Genomic DNA, 21,029 nt, shown 5'->3' on the forward strand with positions numbered 1-21,029 from the left:
CAGCGACTCCCTGCCTACGTGTTTAGCATTGGGCAACACATAGAAAACCATTGGGATAGTCTCAAACTCGATAGAAACGACGGCTTTGCACTTGCCGAGAAGTGCGTAGGAATGGGCCCCATATGGGCTTAATTTCGCATTAGTGGGTTGAAGTGGTGGTTTGCCAAGTTGAGTCCAATGATCGTGGGTTAAGACATTGAAGTCTGCTCCCTCGTCGATCAAGGCATTGAAAGCGAATGTTTGTTTTGCAGTGACTGTGATATGGAGGTATGCGGGCTCTACGGCTTCCTCATCTTCATTATCAATCTTCGTGATTGTGGCCACTCATATCTTGACAGGCAGTTCTAACATCGGGGGCTCGTGCAAAGGATGGGTGGGAGGGTAGTACTTCTTGACACGACTGCCATTGAAGAAGCCTATGCCCTCACCATCTAAGGTCTCGAGCTCGACATTGCCTATGTGGTTGATCACACGAACCTTGAAAGGTCCAAGACCTCTAAATTTGATTTTCTGCTTATGCCCCTTAACTGAGTAGAGGAGCACTAAGTCACCCTGTTCAAAGTTGCGCTGCTTGACATGCTTGTCAAACCAAGTCTTGCGTCGGGCCTTCTCACATATAAGTGCATGGGTGGCTAGAAGGCGAGTCTCTGAGAGGCGATCGAGTTCGACCAGGCATTGAGTCCATGCCTCCTTCCCTTCCCATCTTTCATGAAGTGCTATTCTCAGAATAGGAACGAAGAATTCTAATGATAGAACCGCTTCAGTTCTATAGGTCAGCTTGAAGGGGGCTTGACTGACAGCTATTTTATAAGTTGTGCGGTAAGCCCACAGAGCTGCCATCGGCTTATTATCCTAGTTGCTATGTGAGGCTAAGACCACCTTGGTCAGGACATTGATTAGAATCTTATTCGTGGATTCTGCCTGGCCGTTTTCCTGAGGGTAGTATGGCAAGGATTTGCGATGGATGGTGAGAAAGGTGGACAGGAGATGTGCTATCACTTCGTTGATGAAGTGCATGCCTTGATCACTGACCAGTTTGATGGGGCAGCCGAATCATGAGATCACCTGCTCCCATAAGAACTTGACAGTCGTCCTAGCATCATTTTTTCGTGTTGCTCTTGTCTCTGCCCATTTTGTGAGGTAGTCCGTGGCCACAATGATGTACTTGGCCTGTGAATACTGGGTAGCAGGACTGATGGGTCCTATGAAGTCAATTCCCCATTTTTCGAAGGGTTGTCATGCGATAATAGGGTCAATTCCATATGGTCCTTGCGAATCGAGACTTTTGTCCGTTGGCACTCGTCACAATGCTTGACGAATCGGGCTGCATTGCAGAAAAGCGTGGGCCACCATAGTTGAGATTGCAACACTTTTCGTGCTGTTGTGTCTCCACTAAAGTGCCCTCCAGCAATGCCATCGTGCACCTCCAAGAGCATGTCGTGCATCTCATGTTCGTATATGCATCCGCACAGCAATCCGTCTTGCCCCAGCCTGTAGAGTTGGCCTGATAGGGCTGGATCTTAAGGATTAATTGCCTAAGTCAGGCTTTTTCTATTGATCGATTAGGTAGTCCATGTTCAAGCAATTGGACTATATCATCCGCCCAATATGGCGTTAGATCAGCCTTGAATAATCTCTCTCGCTAGGACAGGTTAAAGAGATGGGCGTCGGGTAATTCATCAACAATGCCTTGTCCAACGGCCTCTCCCGTGGGAATGCACGACATATGGTCAGCCATGTAGTGTTGTTTTCCTTTTTGTACAACCATGGAGAAGTTGAATTCCAAGAGCAGAAGGAGCCACCGAGCTATGCGTCCTGTAGCGCAATGTTTGTTTACTAGATAGAGCAGGGCTTGATGGTCCACAAAAAAGGTAAAAGGTGTGGCCAATAGATAGTGCTGAAATTTCTTCACAACAAACACCATGGCTAACCCTTCTCTCTCTATCATCGAGTAGTTCATTTCCATCTCAGTGAGTTGTCTGCTAGCAAAGCTCACTGGATAGTCTAAGTTGTGTTCGCCAGGTTGGCACAACAATGCCCTCACAACAAACTTAGAAGCATCGATATGCACGTGAAAAGTAATGGTCCAATCTGGGGCTCGTAGGATTGGTGTTGTGGTTATAGCCTTTTTCAACTTTTCATATGCTCGTTGGCATGTCTCGGTCCATTCGAAGACGGTCAACAGCTTGTACAAGGGTCTCGCGATCAATGCATAGTTCAGTACAAATCGTCGATAGTACCCCATATGGCCTAGGAAGCATTCAACTCCCTTGTAGTTGATTGGGGGTGGAAGGTCGAAAATAACCTTGCCTTTCGAAAAGTCAGTGGCAATGCCGTTCTTTGACACCACATGCCCTAAGATGCATCCATGCTTTACCCAAAACTGGCACTTTAAGGGGTTCAAGGAGAGACGATATAAGCGACACTACTCAAAGACTGCGCGGAGTTTGTCTAAGTGTTCAATCCAGGTCGAGTGAACACAGAGGTCGTCAACAAAGACTTCCAACTCCTTGCGAAGCATGTCTTTAAAGATGGTGCACATGACGCGTTGGAAGGTGGCAGGGACATTTGTCAACCCGAAGGGCATGGTTATGTAAGCAAAGACGCCCCACTTAGTGGCGAAGGCAGTCTTGTGCTTGTCCGCAGGATGCACTTGCACCTGGTTGTACCCTGAGAAGCCGTCCAGAAAACTGTAGGCCTCCTTGCCTGCCACTCTCTCAAGCATGTGCTTGGTGTACAGCAATGGATAGTTGTCCCTCTTAGTAGCAGCGTTCACCTTCTTGTAATTGACGCACACTCGGATTTTTCCATTCTTCTTCATCATGATAACTATGGGTGACACCCAGTCTGTGTGTTCAATTTCGTAAATGAATCTCGCTCTCATCAGCTTATCAATCTCCTCTTTGACAGCATGAGCGTGTTTTGGATTCATAGGATACAGTCGTTGCTTGACTGGCATTGCGTCTGGCGCCATGGGTATGTTGTGAGTCACGACACTCGGATCTACCCCCTTAAGCTCTTCTAAGGACCACGCGAGCACGTCTATGTACTCTCGCAAGAGAGCAACAAGACTCATTTCTTCTTCCTCAGTCAAGTCATCGGCAATGAATACTGGTCGGGGTGTTTCCCCTTCCTGGGCTAGGTTCATCTCCTTGACCTTGGCTGGTCCCTCAATTGGTTCGCTCGTTTGCCCTTGACACTTGGCACCTAACATGAACTACTACCCTATCCCCTTTTGTGAATTTCGTAAATCGTTTAGGGAGGTCCCACGGTTTTCGTTGTTCTTTCGTTTGTGTATCTGTGGGTTGTTTTGCCTTTTTGCCTTAATTGTCTGTGCCTCAGGTGGATGGGTAGATCCCCCTTGGCGCGTCTTGTCGTAGGCAGCCTAGGGGTTTCTGGATCACTATCTGAACTAATCTCTGACTTAGAGTTGAATTCCCCGCCATCGCTAGAAGAGGTGGTCTCCCTTGGTGGGCACTATTCAGACGGTGACTCTGTCCTAAGCGTTGATGTCATTCCTGGTTGGGCTAGGCCGGCTTGCTCAAGATCTATGGCCCCTATGTGTTCCAACCAGGCACGATCACATTCCATGCGCATGACTCCCCGCTTTATCCTGAAGATACTCTTTTTCTGCGGCTTGGAGTTTGCTCGTATTTGCTCTATTTCTTGCCCTTCAATGTCGTACTCCACGGTGTCTACCTCACCCTCACTTTCGTCACTGAAGGATTGGCAGTCTTCATATCCGTTGTTAGTGTCCTCTTTGTCAGACTGCTCGTCATCTCCTAGGGCTTGGTATATCTCTTGTCGTTGGTCAGGAACTAGGGCCCAGTTATACATGAGGTTTAAGTCATGCACTCTGGTCCATTGCCACTTGGGTTCATCTAGGAGATCCTGGAGTGGTTTGAAGTTGGCAGCTGGATTGCCAACTAGCTTGTCCATTAAGTATTCCAGTATCTCCTGGAGTTCCCTTTTGTTGGTTGGGACTTGGAAGTTGACAGGTTTAGGTTTCCCCCGAAGGGTTCCTGCCATCATGCAGACTGGTGCGGAGGGTGTGTCGTTAGGCTTGCCGATTGTTTTGATCGCCTGCTCATACTCCTCATGATCAGAGAACGGCAGGTCGATTGTAGCAAGAACGTGCATCCTATCCCGCTCATCCTCTGGGCATGGGATATACTTGGTTAGGGGCCCATAGGACTTCTTAACCTGGGTGTTACCCTTAAGCATGGTGGCAGAGATGGCATCTAAGTCGACCGGTGAGGTCTCCCAAGTGTCCATCTCTATTCTCATAGCGTCCATTCTATTGCCAAGGAAGATCAAGCCGTTACCCCAATCTTCAATGACTCTAGCATTGCGCATCTAGGGTCGGCCTAATAGGATATCGTAGTCCACTCCCATCATGACTATAAAGTCCACAGAGAATTGGACACCTGCGATCTTCACTGGCCAATTCTTAAGCACCTCGAATGGCTTGACTCTCATACCGTTTGCTAATGTGACATTAAACCTAGCAGTTTTGACAGGCGGGTTTCCCCAAGTCTGAAGCACCACGTGGCTAAGTACACTAACCCTAGCTCCCGTGTCCACGATCCCCTTTCTCGTTGTATCGCCTAAGGCTAGAACCGATAAGACCGCATGCATCTCGGAACCTTCCCAGAAGGCATTGACGTGTAAGGATTTAGGCATAGAGTGTAGCATCAAACTCGGTATTTGCATCTCTGCATCATGGTCATGAGGGTCTGCTGTGACCTATTCTCGTGACCCTTCAACCCACTACTTAAGATCTTGCCATAGGGTGGGATGCTGCCTAAGCAGATCTCCCAGGCTAAGTGTTACAAGGGTCATTACCAACGTGGTCAGAAGATTGTCAGGTGCTCGTCTCTCTCCTAACCTGGATTGTCTTGACTAGTGGCTGTGACTGAACCGTGGCCTTGTAGCACCAAGGCTTGGCCTTAGCGGCACTGCTTGTGGTGCAGTTGCTTCTCCTGACTTTGGTTGAGGAGGTGGGGTTGGCATACTTATGCTGGAGAGGTCATTGATTTCGTCCTCTATGATGGGCTCAGCGTCTTTTAGATGCTCTTGAGCCTCCTTCACCCATTCCTTCACTTTTTCTATGGCCTCTAATTGTTGCTTCGGATGTGGGTATTCCCCTACCTTAGCGCTTTCCTTTTCGACTGTCTTAGGGGCTGAAGTCTCTGCCTCTACATCAGAGACCTTCTTTCCAGCAGGCAGAGTTGTAGCACTCTTTGTTTTTAGTGCGATTTTAGCTTCCGACCTCTTCTTCTTCCGCCCGCGACTTTTCTTCCCTATTGAAGCTGTGTCAAGGTTGCTAGGTCTTGGCAGTGATATGCCGGCCTGCTTTGTCTGGGCACGTGTCATGACCCGTAATGGAATAGGTGTTGCCTTCCCATGGAGGTTCTCGACTCCAAATAGCCCCAATGGGACAGATGGTATGTTGGCTGAGCTAGAAGACGGCTTTCGCTTTGGGCAATCGACAAAGAGATGAGTGATTCCGCACTTAGCACACCTTTGATCGGCCTTGTCTCTGTTATGCTGCTCCCTTTCAGGGCAACGTGATGAGACATGACCTGGGTGACCACAAGTCCAACAGGTGATTGGATCCTGCATCTGCCCTCCTAGGCCTCTACCTCGTCCTCTTCCTAATGCCATCATCGGCATGGGGCGATAATCCATGAGGACAGCGTTGCCCTCATCATCATGCGAGACGTAAGGGCATATGTAAGTTTCTTCCTCATTTGGTTCTTCCACGTCGTGGACTGGAGCATCGCTTGGTGGATGGGTCACGTAAGGACCAGGTGGTCTGGGTATGCCAGTAGGGTTTATGTCCATCCTAAGAACTGCTGGCTTAATGTCGTTAGGCGCAGGAAGGGCTAATGGGGCTCCCCTTCTGAAGAATGGCTGCGGCCTGTTCGCTAGGTAGGGCTGGACGTAGGGTTGTGAATATGGAAGTCTTCTTGGTAATCTACAATGCGCGACGTCATGACCAAACCTACCATAGTTAGCACAAGGTCTTGACCTAGGGTCTTGACACTCGGCTGGTAAGTGGTTTCCGCCACAGTACACGCATTGGACATGTGGGCGCGTTGGTCGTCTCAACATGTCTTGCAACCTGGCTAACTCCATCTTTACACCAGCCAACGTCTTGGTGGCCTTCCCCTTATCTTGGGATGATGGGACCGATTGCTCACTAGAGGCTAACGCTCTCTCTAAGCTTCGCGAGTTGGTCTCTTCTAGGTTCGTGCTCTTGGAGCTCCGCTCCTTTAGCTGATCATCGACTCTGATGGCTTTCTCAAACACTCTAGCTAGCATGTCTCGCTGCAAGCTCGAATTGCCCGCCAAAGCCTTATATAACTACTCATCTCGAATTACGTTGATTCTCTTGAAATACTCCATGTTAACCCCAAGTCGAGATGGCGGAAAAAGGAAGGAAAAAGCCAAAAAAAAAAAACATGGAAAAAGAGCAAAGATACACAGGCGACCTCCAAAACTAAGCCGGGCCAAAAAGCGCAATTTTAAACGAAGGACGCCTCAAAAAACTCGAAAAACTCTTGTAAAAGAGCGTCAGGATCCCTGCTGTGCCAATTATAAAATACTAGACGGGTGTAGGCTAGAGGCATGAGGCTAGAAGAGGAAAATGGAAAAAAGACCTTGCCACAAGGGCCGGTCATGTAAAAAAGGGATGGGTGCCCATGAGATTTTAGGATTTGTATACATAAAGTTCAAAAAGTGAATGAGAGCTCATTCTTTTGGTGTGTGGCAACAAGAGTCTTCTTCTTCTTCTCTTCTCCTCATCTTCTTGGTTGTATGTGCTCTTGAGAGAGGGAGTGTGAGAGTGTGAGGGAGTGAGTGTGTGAGAGTGAGGGATCAAAAGGGTGAAGCTCTTCACCATATCCTCTCATCTTCTTCTCTCCTCTTCTCTTTTCTTGCATGCGGGGCTATGGAGGATGGATCTTGGAGATGGAGGAGGCTTGAGGATACTTGAGCTCGCATATAGGATCGTGGAGCTACCAGGGTGTGTGAGAGAGGAGGCAACTCGTATCGGCATCAAGGTAAGCTCACTACACTCATAGGATCGAAGACGCATTGGCTAGGTGAGAGATAGCTATTAAAGCTCGCTTGGAATGCTTGAAACAATAAGCGGTCAGTGGGTCTTGGCGATTGAGCGAAGGGTCACACACTCCACATTGAGCTAATAGCAATTAAGGACAATTTCTATCCCACCACCTCAGGGGTGTGATGCCAGGAGGTTTATTCTACGATGGATTCTGTGAGGTTTTTCGGTGGATTCTGTAAAACTATATTTATTTTTCGGGGCTCGTACACAAGGTGGATTCCTTGTGTGAGAAGTTGACGAGGAGGCCTGTCCTTTTCGGGCGTCATGTTACTTTAATATGCACATGAGTGATTCCACAACGGGTGATTCCGCAAAATACATATCAAATTAATGGGCATTTATGAGTTTAGAGTATGCACTCGTATTAAATTAAGGTTAGGACAGAGTTCCAACCTACTTAATTATTTTGTAGCTAAAGACTATTAGGTATTCACTTTTGTGGGTTTTATCTTATTATTTTCTAACAATCGTGAATGCTTCAATTGATGTGTAGAGCATGTAGCGGTGGCATTGGGAAGCACTGGGCGATGGCGTGAATTCAAAATACCTAGAAGAATTATTATTTTTGATGGGCACATGCCTTATCACTAATAAATCCATGATGTCAATATTTATTTAGGAACGCTTATTTATTAAAGTGCTTGACAAAACATTTATTATTTTGTATACGCATAGACACTCAGTTTAATATTTCAATATTTGACATTGTATTTAGGCACAACCCGACTTTTTGGATGCCTAAGCGCTTTACTCTTTATTTGGGCAAAAGCAAACACAAAAGCCAAAAGCATGCTAATTGTAAAGTGGGCTATTTTTGAGCTTGGAGATAAATAAATTTATAAATACATGCCTTGTGAAGCACTCACACAAGGCATGGGGGGAGATTGCACCCAATTTGTCTTTTTGTCTCATGTCGTACAAATTCTATTTTAGCTTTTATGAAGAATTGTATAGTTCTTTGGGACCTTCCAGTGTTCACTACACGCACATACAACACCCGATCTCACCCATGTGCACATTAATTAATAAAACACTCGAGAAGGATAGGCGTCCGTGTCAACTTCTCACACAAGGAATCCACCTTATGTACAGGCCCCGGTCAATAAATAAATTTTACATAATCCACTGTAAAATCTCACGAAATCCACCGTGACTATGCATCCTTGCATCATTGCAAGCCCAACTCGATGATTACTAGAGAATTTCAAGAACATAACTTGGGGGAATATCATTCAATGAAGTATTCATAGATGTGGAGCCTATTAAAGTAGCAAGCCAAAGTCTAATAGAGAGTATCTTTGACTAGATTGCTCAAACAACAAGAGGATGGAAACTAAATAGATATGGACATAGATGGACTAACAAAAATGATTGAATTGTTAGAAGTTCCTGGAACCTCCACTCACTCCTTACCTAATATGTTTGTTAGAAAGTATCCAAATAACTTTGTTGCTAGACGTAACGTTATGGAATACCACATGTGATCAATAGAAGAATTATTTCATTTCACAAAATCTAGATAAATTTACAGGATTACATTTACAAAAGGGGTTATTCTATTGCAACTTGCAAACAAACCTATAACTTTCTTAAGAGAAGGGGTTGTTTGATTCATATAACATGTAAGTAAATGGGATCTTTAAATACCATTTGAATGCACATGATATGGATGGTTTCTTGTAGGCGCATCCCTTAAGATGGGGGAAAATTTTATTCCTTGCTTGGGAAGTGCAAACTCCTAATAATGAACATGGAATTTAAAAACATACCATTGTTAATGTATATACTTCTTAATATAGAAGACTTTGAGAAAACACTGCTTAGATAAACATTCAAGCAATTAGCTAAGTGTAATGTCAATATCGATGCACAAACGATTCACCTTAACCTCATCAACATCAAGATTATTTGTGTTTTAGTAAAGGTGATCTTTCTCATGGCCAAGATAAGGAAAAGAAGCACTAGTTACCACAACCTCTAGCAGGAGGGTTCATGAAGTGCTCACAAAACTATTCAAAGCCCAAGAGGAGAAACAAAAACAAGTCAATCAAATTCTCCCTATAGCAAAGGTGAGCACAAAGTGGGTGCTATCCATAGAAAAAAGATATTATAGCCATCCAATGAATACTTGAGGGCCTTGGTTATTTCCATTCGCAAGTGTCAAAAGAACCACCACTATAGAAACAAGAAACAAAGTAGTAGTGGCTCTACTACTCAACCCACACCATTAGACATAAAAGGGAAACAAAATTGACAATAAGAAATCGAACGATAGCAGCCTATGACCATTTTCAACTCTTCATTAGAGACTCCACATCAACAATCTCACACAAGGATCCAAGCCTGTAATCCTCTTCCATTGGCCACTAGTATAGAGAATATAGCTACTTTTCCAGGCCAGTGAGAAACCCAAATTGTCGTAGCCCTTGATTGCAACTCCCACCTCAACCAAAGAAAATGTCTCCAATACAAAAAGGTGATGGATACAACCATAAAGTCAAAGAGTAATCAAAAGGTAGCAAATCATTATCTTAGTCAACTATTGTATTAAAAATGTCACCAAAATAAAATTGTGAAGAACATAACATGCCACAATGTACATGGGCACATGTTCCAAATCAACACCTATGTCTTGAGAATGAATTCGTGATTCTTGATCATCCCAAAGTATTATTGGTGTAGACTTGACCCTTGGACAAGGTTGATTAAAAAGTTTCCAATATTGACTTGTTGGTGGGTGGGGCTCCTTGAAAGGGGTGATGCGGTGAATAGAAGCTCCATATTTGGTATCTAGCAAGGAGTAATGTAAACACCTTATTTATGCATGATGGGTTTTTGTAGCACATTCATATCCTTGAATCCCTTGTTGATGCAAGACGCTTTCTTCTAGGCCATGTCATTTGTTCCACCAGGAACCACCACACACACATCCCGAATGCATCTATGTGCAATCACATGTTGCTTACAAAAGAATTGAGTGAAAGTGTGGCTACAATAGTATTGAGTGAGATGTGCTTGGTGTAGGGCTTTCTTGAAAGCTTTATATAACTGATGTCAATTGTGCTACGTAAATTAGGAAACATAGTAAAGCTTTTAATGTTAGCAACAATGTTTTTTGTGATGGACATGAATGCAAGCCTAAGCTTTTTTGTGAGGATATCCATAATGATGTGATAATACTTAACGACTATGGGCTAGTTGATGTCCAAGTTTTTTGGCTATAATAGGTCGTGTCATTATAAGTAGGCTAAAGTAAGGTGCAACTTAGTGCTATCATTAGTTAAATGATAGCTTGGACCATATCCCCATCACCTTCTTTGGGCTAGAATGGAAGCATTGGGTAAAGAAGATGTTGGAATGATACATATGTGATTCTAAATCACTTATGTAGAAAAGGTCATCATGTGCATCAAGCTTAAGTAACCAAATGTTTTGTAGCACTTAATACTAGGAGTGTGCTACCTTAGGAAAACCCACCATTCTCATAATGAGGCTTGTGTAGCAGCTTTTGCAATGCAAGGAAGGATAATGAAGAAGTACATGAAGTTGTTGAGAAACAACACCATTGAGGAAGCACTTTTAGATTGCATTATTTATAGCATTATGAAAAGGTGGCACAATTCCTACTCATGATCAATATCTCAATTGGGATGAAGATGAGAGAAATCAAGGTTAAGGGTGAATTGAAGTAGTGGTTTAAGGCAATGTGGTTTATAGCCGATGAGAATCCTTAAGCAAATGTAGATTACAACAAGTGACTACAATAGAAGTAGATTGGATAAGCCTGCCAAAATTTTGGCAAACGCTAGGTATGCAAGCAAAAAGGACTAGCAAAGAGGACCATTGAAGTAGGTGAAGAGGGCTAGGTGGGTGTGGGTGGCGAAGAAGTGAAGAAGAAAGTCATTTAATGTGCTACAAAACCAATAGGATTAGCTTTTTTCAAGGGGTGTGTAATTGTCCCTTAGGCTAGGTTCATAAGAGATGACAGAAGAAAGAGGGACAAAGGAGTGTTATTTATGTGAAATCATGTGATTAGCTAAAAGAAAAGGGAAGTGCCTCCAAACCCTCTTGAAAATGGGTGGCCTCCCCAATGAAAGAGAAACATTTCCACTTGGAAAAGGTGAATGCGGTAAGCCCAAGGGCTTTGAGGACATCATATTACCAATAACGTCTTTCCATACTTGCACTAACCATGTGAGACTTCCATTTTTTTGTGCATTAGATCTGTATTGTATGGAAAAGCACCAAGAAGCTCTTTAAAAAAGTAATTTCTTGCACCCAACCCACCCTTACGTAGATTGTATGTAAGACAAAATTCAAAGGTATTTTGACTTAAGCTAAGGGTTGTGTTGCACTTGGTTCATAGAGAGCTGGTGGGGAAATATCTTAAAACAATTGCCTTAGGGTGTCACACCATGCGTTTGAAGGCAAATGAAAAATAGTATCATGTTAGAGAGGAGTGAATTGTTAGAAAGATTGTCTTGATTGGCTTAGGGAAAAAGTTTTGCATGATCGGTACAGTGCCAGGCAATAGCGCTACTAAAACTATGTCAAAACAATGTTTTTCCACCATGCGTGTAGCCCTTATAGGGTACTCCATTAACCTTGCTCACTCTTTCAGTCGGTCGCTCACCCATAGGGATTCTCTTGAAGAGACTCCTCACGTGGGTTACGTAGTTGCGAATGTCCTCCTTCTCTTTCTGCTTGACGTTCATCAAGCGTACTAGCAGATTATCGGAGTATCCAGGATCCGGGAAATCTCTTAATGAAAAGATCCTTGAGGCCATTGAAGTCGGCTCGTTCTGCGGCATCTAGGCTTGTATACCAAGTCCTTCCCTTATCACCTAAGCAGAGCCCAAATGCTTGAGAGCGTTGAGTCAGGTTGTTGAGGCCGTTGGCTTCGCAGACTTGTTCAAACAGCTCTACAAAGCTGTATGGATCGTCGTGGGGTTGGTATTTGTCGAGTTTCTTGGCAATGATAGGGATTTTAGATTGGCTCTTTGAGCCTTGGTTTGCTCCTAATCCTGTGAGCAGAGATGTCGCTAGTGTCGCAGCACTTTGCTCTGCTGCCGTGTTATCTAGTAGCCGCTTCATGAGAAGCTCACTCAACGTTAAGTCTCCTTCTAGGGTTCTCTCGCGATCTGTTCGGTTTCTTCCTGCTAAGTTCAGCACTCCATGCAACTCCGTGCTTTGCCTTTGGCTCCTAGCCTAGTGGTCCCTATTGTATTCGACTATGCTTTGCAAAGCCTTGTGGGCTAGTTTCCTCTCTTCTTCTAGGTCTGCGATGATAGCGTCTACCGTCCTGCCGCGGTGCTCGTATCGGGTGAGTGCATCGTAGCCGCTGACCAGCTGCTGGATAGCCTCCGGGAAGACGTTTAAGTCGAGTTCCTCACTAGACCTATGGTCTGAGCCTTCTTCTGCCATAGTCGTATTGTCGTGCTCCACCAAGCTATTGATCGGGTTGAATGGATTTGTCAGATCCACGTCGTTGACGCCACCTGCTTGGTCCTACTTCGCGTATTGATGGTTTGTCTATGTCTTGGGTCCTCTCCTACTGGTGGGTTCCTTGAGTGGTTTATCTGAGTGAGTTCCTTTAGTTATTGAATACAATCCTCAATTGATGGTCACTCAGTGTGTGTGTCGCTCCTAGTGCACCTGTGCTCAATCAGACTTTCAATTTCTTTAAGTGCATTCAAGTGCGGAAATTCAAAGTGAGTGCAGTAAACAACCTCGAAGCATCTTATGCACTCTCTCTTTGTTTCGGGCCTGATAGGCTTATTGGTCAATTTTTTGGCCACCTTGACAAGGTTCAGGGTCTTTCTAGTATGTTGCCTCGTTTGTTCTTGGCCAATCAGGTTTTAACTGATCAGCACTTTGCGTCTAGGTCTCTGGGTCTCGCTGCTGCCTACTTCAAGCTGCCAAGCGGCTGCTTCCTACAATTCCATCTATTTCAAGTGCCAGAATCAACTTCTGAGCGTCAAAAGGACTTTAGACAGTTTGCGCTGCTGAGCTCCAACCGGGTCAGGTTAAATTTTTGAGAATTTGATAAAAATTTTCCCTCGGCCCAGCTAGTCCGAATTGTAGGGTCTGAGTGGGTCACTTGGACGGGCCGAGGCACATGGGCGAGGGCCGAATTTGGGACTTGGATAGGGTAGGCTTGGACGGGCCGAGGGGCGTACTCAAAACGAAGTCGCTCGGACAGGTTGGCTCAGACGGGCCGAGTGGTCAATTCGGACGAGGTCACTCGGACCGGGCCGAGGGCCGAGAATGACACGTGGCTGAGGGCCGCATTGGTCGATGGTCCGAATGGTCGACTCGGATGGGCCGAGTAGGTCTGGCCGAGGGCCGATTAGGGTTTCGGGCCAAGTGGGCTGAGCAAAAAAGGACCGAGGGCCGATTCTGGGACTCGGCCCAGAAGTGACCATTCGGACGGGTCGAGTGCGGCGCAACGTTGACAGCGAGAGTTTGATTTCAATCGTTTCTTGTGATTTACTCAATCGTATCAAGCACAAACCTCCAGATCCTATCTAGGGGGTAGGGGAAGGGATTCATATACCTGAATAGAGTGGTAGGCTCGTCGATGGTGCAATCGGATTGAATCGGGTGATAGCTCTCTCTCTCTCTCTCACACACACACACACACACTGAAATGGTCACAAATGAGCTCTACCTTGGCCTCTTGGTTCTTATGCCCCTTTTTGGGTATGGTGTTGATGCCCCCAATCACTCGCTTGCTAATCTTAGGCATCACAAGCGAGCTTTTTGCCAAGTTTTGCACGATTTTTGCCATGTTTTGCCCTGCTTTGCAATAGTAAACCCTACCCTTCTCCGGTGCTATTTCCTAATCCTGACCTACTCTAAATGCAATAAGAATCGAAAGCAAAAAATTGAAATAATTTCTCCATGTTTCCCAATCATCAAACAAACAAAATATACCAAAATACTTACTTGTTTTAAAGATAAAAAACACCCAAACTTCCTACCTATCTCAAGCTCCGTTTCGGGGACAAATCCCTTACTTCGATGCTCGATATGAGGCGCGCAAGTGCTCAAGCTTGAATTCGTTGGTCTCGGCAACGGAACCAAAATGTGGGAGCCTTCGCTCAATCACTAAGACCCACGGACTGCTTATTGTTTCAAGTGTTCCAAGCGAGCTCTAATGGCTATGTCTCACCTAGCCGACGCGCCGTCGATCCTATGAGTGTAGTGAGCTTACCTTGATGCCGATACGAGTTGCCTCCTCTCTCACACACCCCGGTAGCTCCACGATCCTAGATGCGAGCTCAAGCATCCTCAAGCCTCCTCCATCTCCAAGCTCCATCCTTCATAGCCGCGCGTGCAAGAAAAGAGAAGAGAAGAGAAGAAGAGGAGAGGAGATGGTGAAGAGCTTCACCCTCTTGATCCCTCACTCTCACACAATCACTCCCTCACACTCTCACACTCCCTCTCTTAAGAGCACACACAAGCAAGAAGATGAGGAGAAGAGAAGAAGAAGAAGACTCTTGTTGCCACACACCAAAAGAATGAGCTCTCATTCACTTTTTGAACTTTATGTATACAAACCCTAAAATCCCATGGGCACCCATCCCTTTTTTACATGATCGGCCCTTGTGGCAAGGTCTTTTTTCCATTTCCCTCTTTTAGCCTCATGCCTCTAGCCTACACCCGTTTAGTATTTTACAATTGGCATAGGAGAGAGCCTGGCACTCTTTTACAAGAGTTTTTCGAGTTTTTTGAGGCGCCCTTCATTTAAAATTGCGCTTTTTGCCCTAGTTTAGTTTTGGAAGTCGCCTGCGTATCTTTTCTCTTTTTTCGTGTTTTTTTTTTTGCTTTTTCCTTCCTTTTTCTGCCATCTCGACTTGGGGCCATCTCGACTTGGGGTTAACATGGAGTAAGCAGTGAGGGGTAAGCACTTAGGTCATGGGTGTGCATCCATTGGGCCTCTTCAACATGATGATTTTTAAACTTAACCAAATATCTAGAATATCTACGGCCAGTTCTAGTGGTCATAAAGTCAGTATCTAGAATAGTTTTAAGTTCAAGGATTTCAGTTTCTTCTTCAATCAAAGGAGGGTTTTCATAGACAGGGTGGACAGGTAATTGGCCTCTAAAATGTCGTAGTAAACTGATACGAAAAGTATTATGGATCTTCCAATGTTGGGGTAGTTCTAATTTAAATGCATTGTCATTAATCTTGTGAATTATTTTGAAAGGTCCATAAAACCTAGGTGCTAATTTAACAACAGGGTATTTCTCAATACTTTGCAATCTTCTCTTTTCAATGCATAACCAAACATAATCACCAACATTGAAACTCATGGCTTTTCTTTTCTTATTAGCTTGTTTAGTGTATGATTGCTGGACTTTCGCAATTATATCTTTAACGTGAACAAAAATAGTAGCATGCGTATTGGCAATATCATCAGTAGCTTTAACTTTGTTTGACAATGATGTGATAAGTGTAGGCAATCTATGTCCATAAATGATTTCAAAAGGTGCTTTTTGAGTAGCTATGTGTGGTGTATTATTGTATGTAAATTTAAGTAGATGCAAGTGTGTGTCCCATGCTTGTGGTTTTGATATTATGTATGCACGCAAAAGATCTAGAAATGTACTATTAGTAGCTTTTGTTTGCCCATTGGTTTCAGGATAGAATGCAAATGAGAAATCAATCTTAGTACCCAAATTAGCAAACAAAGTAGTCCAAAAATTGTTACAAAATCTAGAATCACAATAAAAAATAACAACTTTTAGCAAACCATGGTTAGTGAAAACAATCTTAAAAAACAATTGTGCAGCTTGAGATGTAGTTAATGTTTTCTTGCATGGTAGAAAATATGCTTGTTTGCTAAATCGATCTACTATAGTCCAAATCATATAATGATTAGCTTGTGTATTAGGAAAACCAGTTATAAAATCTGAAAGGTGAGAAGGATCGAAGCTTGCACTCGAGAGCTATGGCGGGAGAGCAAGAGCAAGAAAGAGAGAGATAAGAAATGGAAACTCCAATAGTCACAATGTGTGATTGGACCTTCCTTTATTCAAACTGTCACTAAAAGAATAAAGAATAAAGTGATGGTGATGGGCACCCGCCACCTGCAGTGTGCAGTGGCGGTGATTGTCAGTGTAGTAATACATGGGCAGCTAGGCGAAGGCGCCTTTACCCCCAACAACCTCCCACTTAAAGGCGAATCTGCCCTAGTGAGGAGTGAAAAGAAAAAAAGAAAAAAGACAGTACAACATGTACACATGTATAACAGGATGAGGAAAGACGTCGTCTAATCCCATGCCCATCAACCTCCTGAGGAAGGCAAAGCCCTTTGTAGAGAGGCTTTTCGTGAGGAGATCTACAGGATTCTGGTCAATCGAGATCCTGACAAGATTAACAAACTTGTCCTCAACGACCCCACATATGAAGTGATACCTCACCTCAATGTGTTTTGTCTTCGCATGGAAGACCGAATTCTTGGCTAACCGAATAGTACTCATAGAATCCGAATGCAGTGTAGGGATAGCATCAATACCAAGGTTAGCAACCATACGGCCCAACCAAATGGCCTCCTTGCAAGCCTCAGTGGCTGCAACATACTCGGCCTATGTAGTAGAAAGGGCCGTGCATTTCTGCACCCTGGACATCCAAGAAACAGCACCTCCAGCATATGTGAATACATAGCCGGAAGTGGACTTTCTACTATCTGCATGTCCTGCATAATCAGAGTCAGTGTACCCCAGGACTCCTGTATCCTGGCTGCCATAGCATATGCACATATCTGCAGTGCCCCTTAGGTACCTCATGATACCCTTCACGGCATCCCAATGCTTCTTGCCAGGTGTAGCCATATAGCATGCCACAACACCAACTGCAAATGCAATATTTGGACGAGTGGCGATCATGGCATACATAAGACTGCCCACTGCGGATGCATAGGGAATCTTGGCCATCTCGGCCCTTTGCTCATCTGTCTACGGACAATCATCCTGTGATACCTTTACATAAGAAGGCAATGGACAACCAATAGGCTTTATGTCTTGCATGCGGAAGCGCTCAAGGACTTTATGAATGTACTCCCTCTGTGACAAGTAGATGAGTCCTTGATGCCTGTCACGCCTAATGCGCATACCAAGTATATGAGTGGCCTGTCCCAGATCTTTCATCTCAAAGCTCTTCTTGAGCTGAGCCTTAAGAGCATCTAGCTCATCACGAGCTTTCCCTGCTATCAGTATATCATCCACATAGAGGACCAAAATCAATAAAGAACCATCACGGGCTTTCTTCCTGTAAAGACACGGATCCATAGCACTCCTGCTGTAGCCATGTGACTGCATAAAGGCATCAAACTTATGATACCACTCCCTAGGCACCTATTTCAAGCCATAAAGACTTTTCTTCAATTTGCACACTAGGTGCTTCCTGCCAGGTTTTGCAAAGCCCTTAGGTTGCTCCATATAAATCTCATCATGCAAGTCCCCATGTAAGAAAGCTGTCTTGACATCCATTTGGTATAAATCGAAGTCAAGATGAGCAATCAAAGCCAAGATTAAGTGCAGGGTGGTCATCTTAACCACAGGAGAAAAGACCTCATCAAAGTCCACACCATGCTCCTGCTTAAAACCCTTTGCTACCAATCTAGCCTTGTATGTCGGCTTGGGATGTCCAGGGGTACTTTTCATCTTGTACACCCACTTGCATGGCAAAGCCTTCTTGCCCATAGGTAAGGAAACCAAATCCTAAGTGTCATTCTTATGCAAGGAGTCTATCTCAGACTGCATAGCCCTCTCCCAGGAGTGACTGTCACCCCTGCGCATAGCCTCATCATAAGTGAAAGGCTATCCTGCATCTGTAACCAAGACATAATGCATCGAGGGCTGAAATCTATCAGGTGGACGTCTATCTCTAGCAGATTGTCTCACGGCAGGCTCTGCATCTTGCCCAGCTGCCTATCCAACACCCTGACCATGAGCATCTGCTCCAACTGTAGGCTATCCAACTGGCTGTGCAGGAGCTCTCGGCTCCTCCTGAAATATGACCCTGCAGATCTCAACAACTCTCTCAGGCTGTCTATGAACCTTGTCTTCATGGAAGACTACATCATGACTGCGGATGACTTTCCGCGCTTGGGGATCCCAGAGATGGTAACCCATTTTGCCAGCATCCCCATAACCAAGGAAAATGCATCTAGCACTCTTAGGATCCAACTTACTTCTCTTGTCCCTGGGCACATGGCAAAATGCCTCACATCCAAAGACACGGAGATGTGCATAAGAGGGAGGTTTTCCAGTCCATGCCTCCTCGGCAACCTAGAAATCCAAACCACTAAAAGGTGATCTGTTTATGCTAAGCATAGCTGTACTAACTACCTCAGCCTAAAAGCTCTGTGGTAGGCATGCGTGGCTAAGCATACTACGTACACACTCTTGGATGGTTCTATTCATCCGCTCAGCCAAACCATTTTGGGGGGGAGGTGTAGGGGGCGGTCAACTGACGCTTAATACCCCTCTCATCACATAACTACTCAAAAGCACATGAGACATACTCACCCCCATTATCTGTCCTTAGGCATTTGAGCCTATACCCAGACTGGTTCTCAACCAATGCAAGCCATCTCTGAAACTCAGCCAAGACATCGGATTTCAGCTTAATGGGATAACCCCAAACTTTTCGTGAAAAATCATCTATGAAAGTAACAAAATACTTGGCACCACCGATAGACTGACAAGGCATGGGCCCACAGACATCCGAATGTACCAATGCCAAGGGCTCACTCATGCGTGGCCTACCGGAACTAGAAAGCATTTTCATTCTCTTCAACAACATATGGTCCAAACGGGCATGCCAAAGAGATACATGTGGGATAGAGCCCACAAACAAAACATGATCAAGGGAAGAAGCTGATACAATCAAGGGATAGAGGTTGCCAGCCTTGGCACCTCTCGCAATCACAAGTCTTCCACGAGTGATCTTCCATGAAGGGTCTCCAAAAGATACATGATAACCTTCGTCATCAAGCTGTCCAGTTGACATGAGACTGCGTGTCAAAGTAGGTACATGACGTACATCTTACATAACAAAACTACTACCAAAAGGAAACTGCAGCCTAACAGCACCAATGCCCACAATATCAAGAGAGCTATCATCACCCAAGCGCACAGAGCCCGAAACAGTACCGTATGAATAAAACCACTCTTGGCAAGGTGTCACATGAAAGGACACACTTGAGTCCAAGAGCCAATATTGTGCATAGATAGAGTGTATCTCTATCATCTACGAAGCACTAGAAGAAGCTGCAAGGATATAATCATCATCATCAACATCCTCAGGTTGCATAACATTGATCTCTTCAATTTTAACATTGGACTTTGTAGGCACTATGCTACGATGAAAAGACTTATCTTGCACTTTGTTTTTCCCCTTATCTTTGCGCCTTTCATTGCGCAGTTCATGGCATTGTGGCCTAATATGGCCCTTTTTCCCACAATGGTGACAAGTAACATTTGCATTGCTGCCACGGGATTTGCTATGTGACTTCCCACGAGACTTGGACCGAGATTTCTGCGAATCCCGTCCACAACCACTGCCAGTACCACTGCCACTACCATGCTTCCCATATCCATCATTCCTTCCTCTAACTGTCATAGCATGCGACATATGAGAGGCATCCAAATTCTTACGATTAACCTAAGGATTTTAAAGTTGCATTTGACGAAAAACCCCACATCAATTCTAAATTTATATAATTTTTTTTGAGAAATGGGACTAATAATGTCCAATGATCATGTGAAGTAGAATTTCCAAAAGGTTAAGAACAAGTTTGCTTCTAATTGATGGAAAACATGCAATTGGTACATAAGATCTTTAGCTTGCATATTGAGCATGTTTTTCATTTGAATTATGAAACTATCATGTGGAATTAATAGGCAATGTTTGTAGAATTGAAAGCACCGTGTATTTCAATCATGCTTGGAAAATAGAAAATGGGTTTTTGCTGATGACCATGTGTGATCAAAAGTGGAAGACTTGGATCTATAATAACATTTGTAGAGAGACTACATGGAATGGTTGTTGTGTGATATCGACAAAGTAGAAGGCCACTTGCATCGTACAAAGAATGGTCAAAGTTATTATGATGAATTCTGGACAACTCTTGCTTAAATTAATACACTCTTATGAACATGTTTCATGTGATTTCTCCCAATCCGCATGACATATTAAGGATTTGTAGCCATGCATATTATGGGTCACTGTAATAGGCATATTATTAGATGGTGTCACACTTAACTAAACAGTTTGAAGACATGTCAGAGAAGGGGAAATGTACATGCCATGGAGCATACTACTCACATATTTATGAGCTTGACTGAAAACAATTTGTTATACAAAGAAAGAAAAGCATATATGGGAAAACATGTCAATTCTCACTTGTCACTTTGCAATTCAGATGAAGACCATGGTTTCAACACTTTAAAATCCCTCTATTCATTAATGTGATTATGAATATAAAAAACCAACAACCTCAATGTCTTCACCACAGTGGGTGTGAATGTTTGATGAAGTGGAGCTAAGCATGAAGAACAAGCACCAATTGAAAATAACAACATCATTAAAAAACTATAGTTCATCCAAGGATTTGAGACATGAAAATGATCTCAAAAACTCCTTGCCTTATCCTATCTTGACTCAACATCATCTTTTCTTTCACCATACTTAACTCTTGCCACCACCTTCACAAGATGAGCCAAAGGGAGAGGATTCCTTCAAGAAGGAGAAAGAACTACCAACAAAGGCCAAGGAAACATGCTTTTAGGCGATTATTCCTGAAGAGTATCTCTTGAGCTTTTAGAGTTCAAAAGGTATCTTGCTTGGAGTTGATTGCTTTCCTACTTCCATCTTGCTTATAAA

The sequence above is a fragment of the Lygodium microphyllum genome, chromosome 29, assembly GCF_053477565.2.
Source record: "Lygodium microphyllum isolate KBCC chromosome 29, Lygodium_microphyllum_v1.1.10, whole genome shotgun sequence".
Classification (NCBI taxonomy): domain Eukaryota; kingdom Viridiplantae; phylum Streptophyta; class Polypodiopsida; order Schizaeales; family Lygodiaceae; genus Lygodium; species Lygodium microphyllum.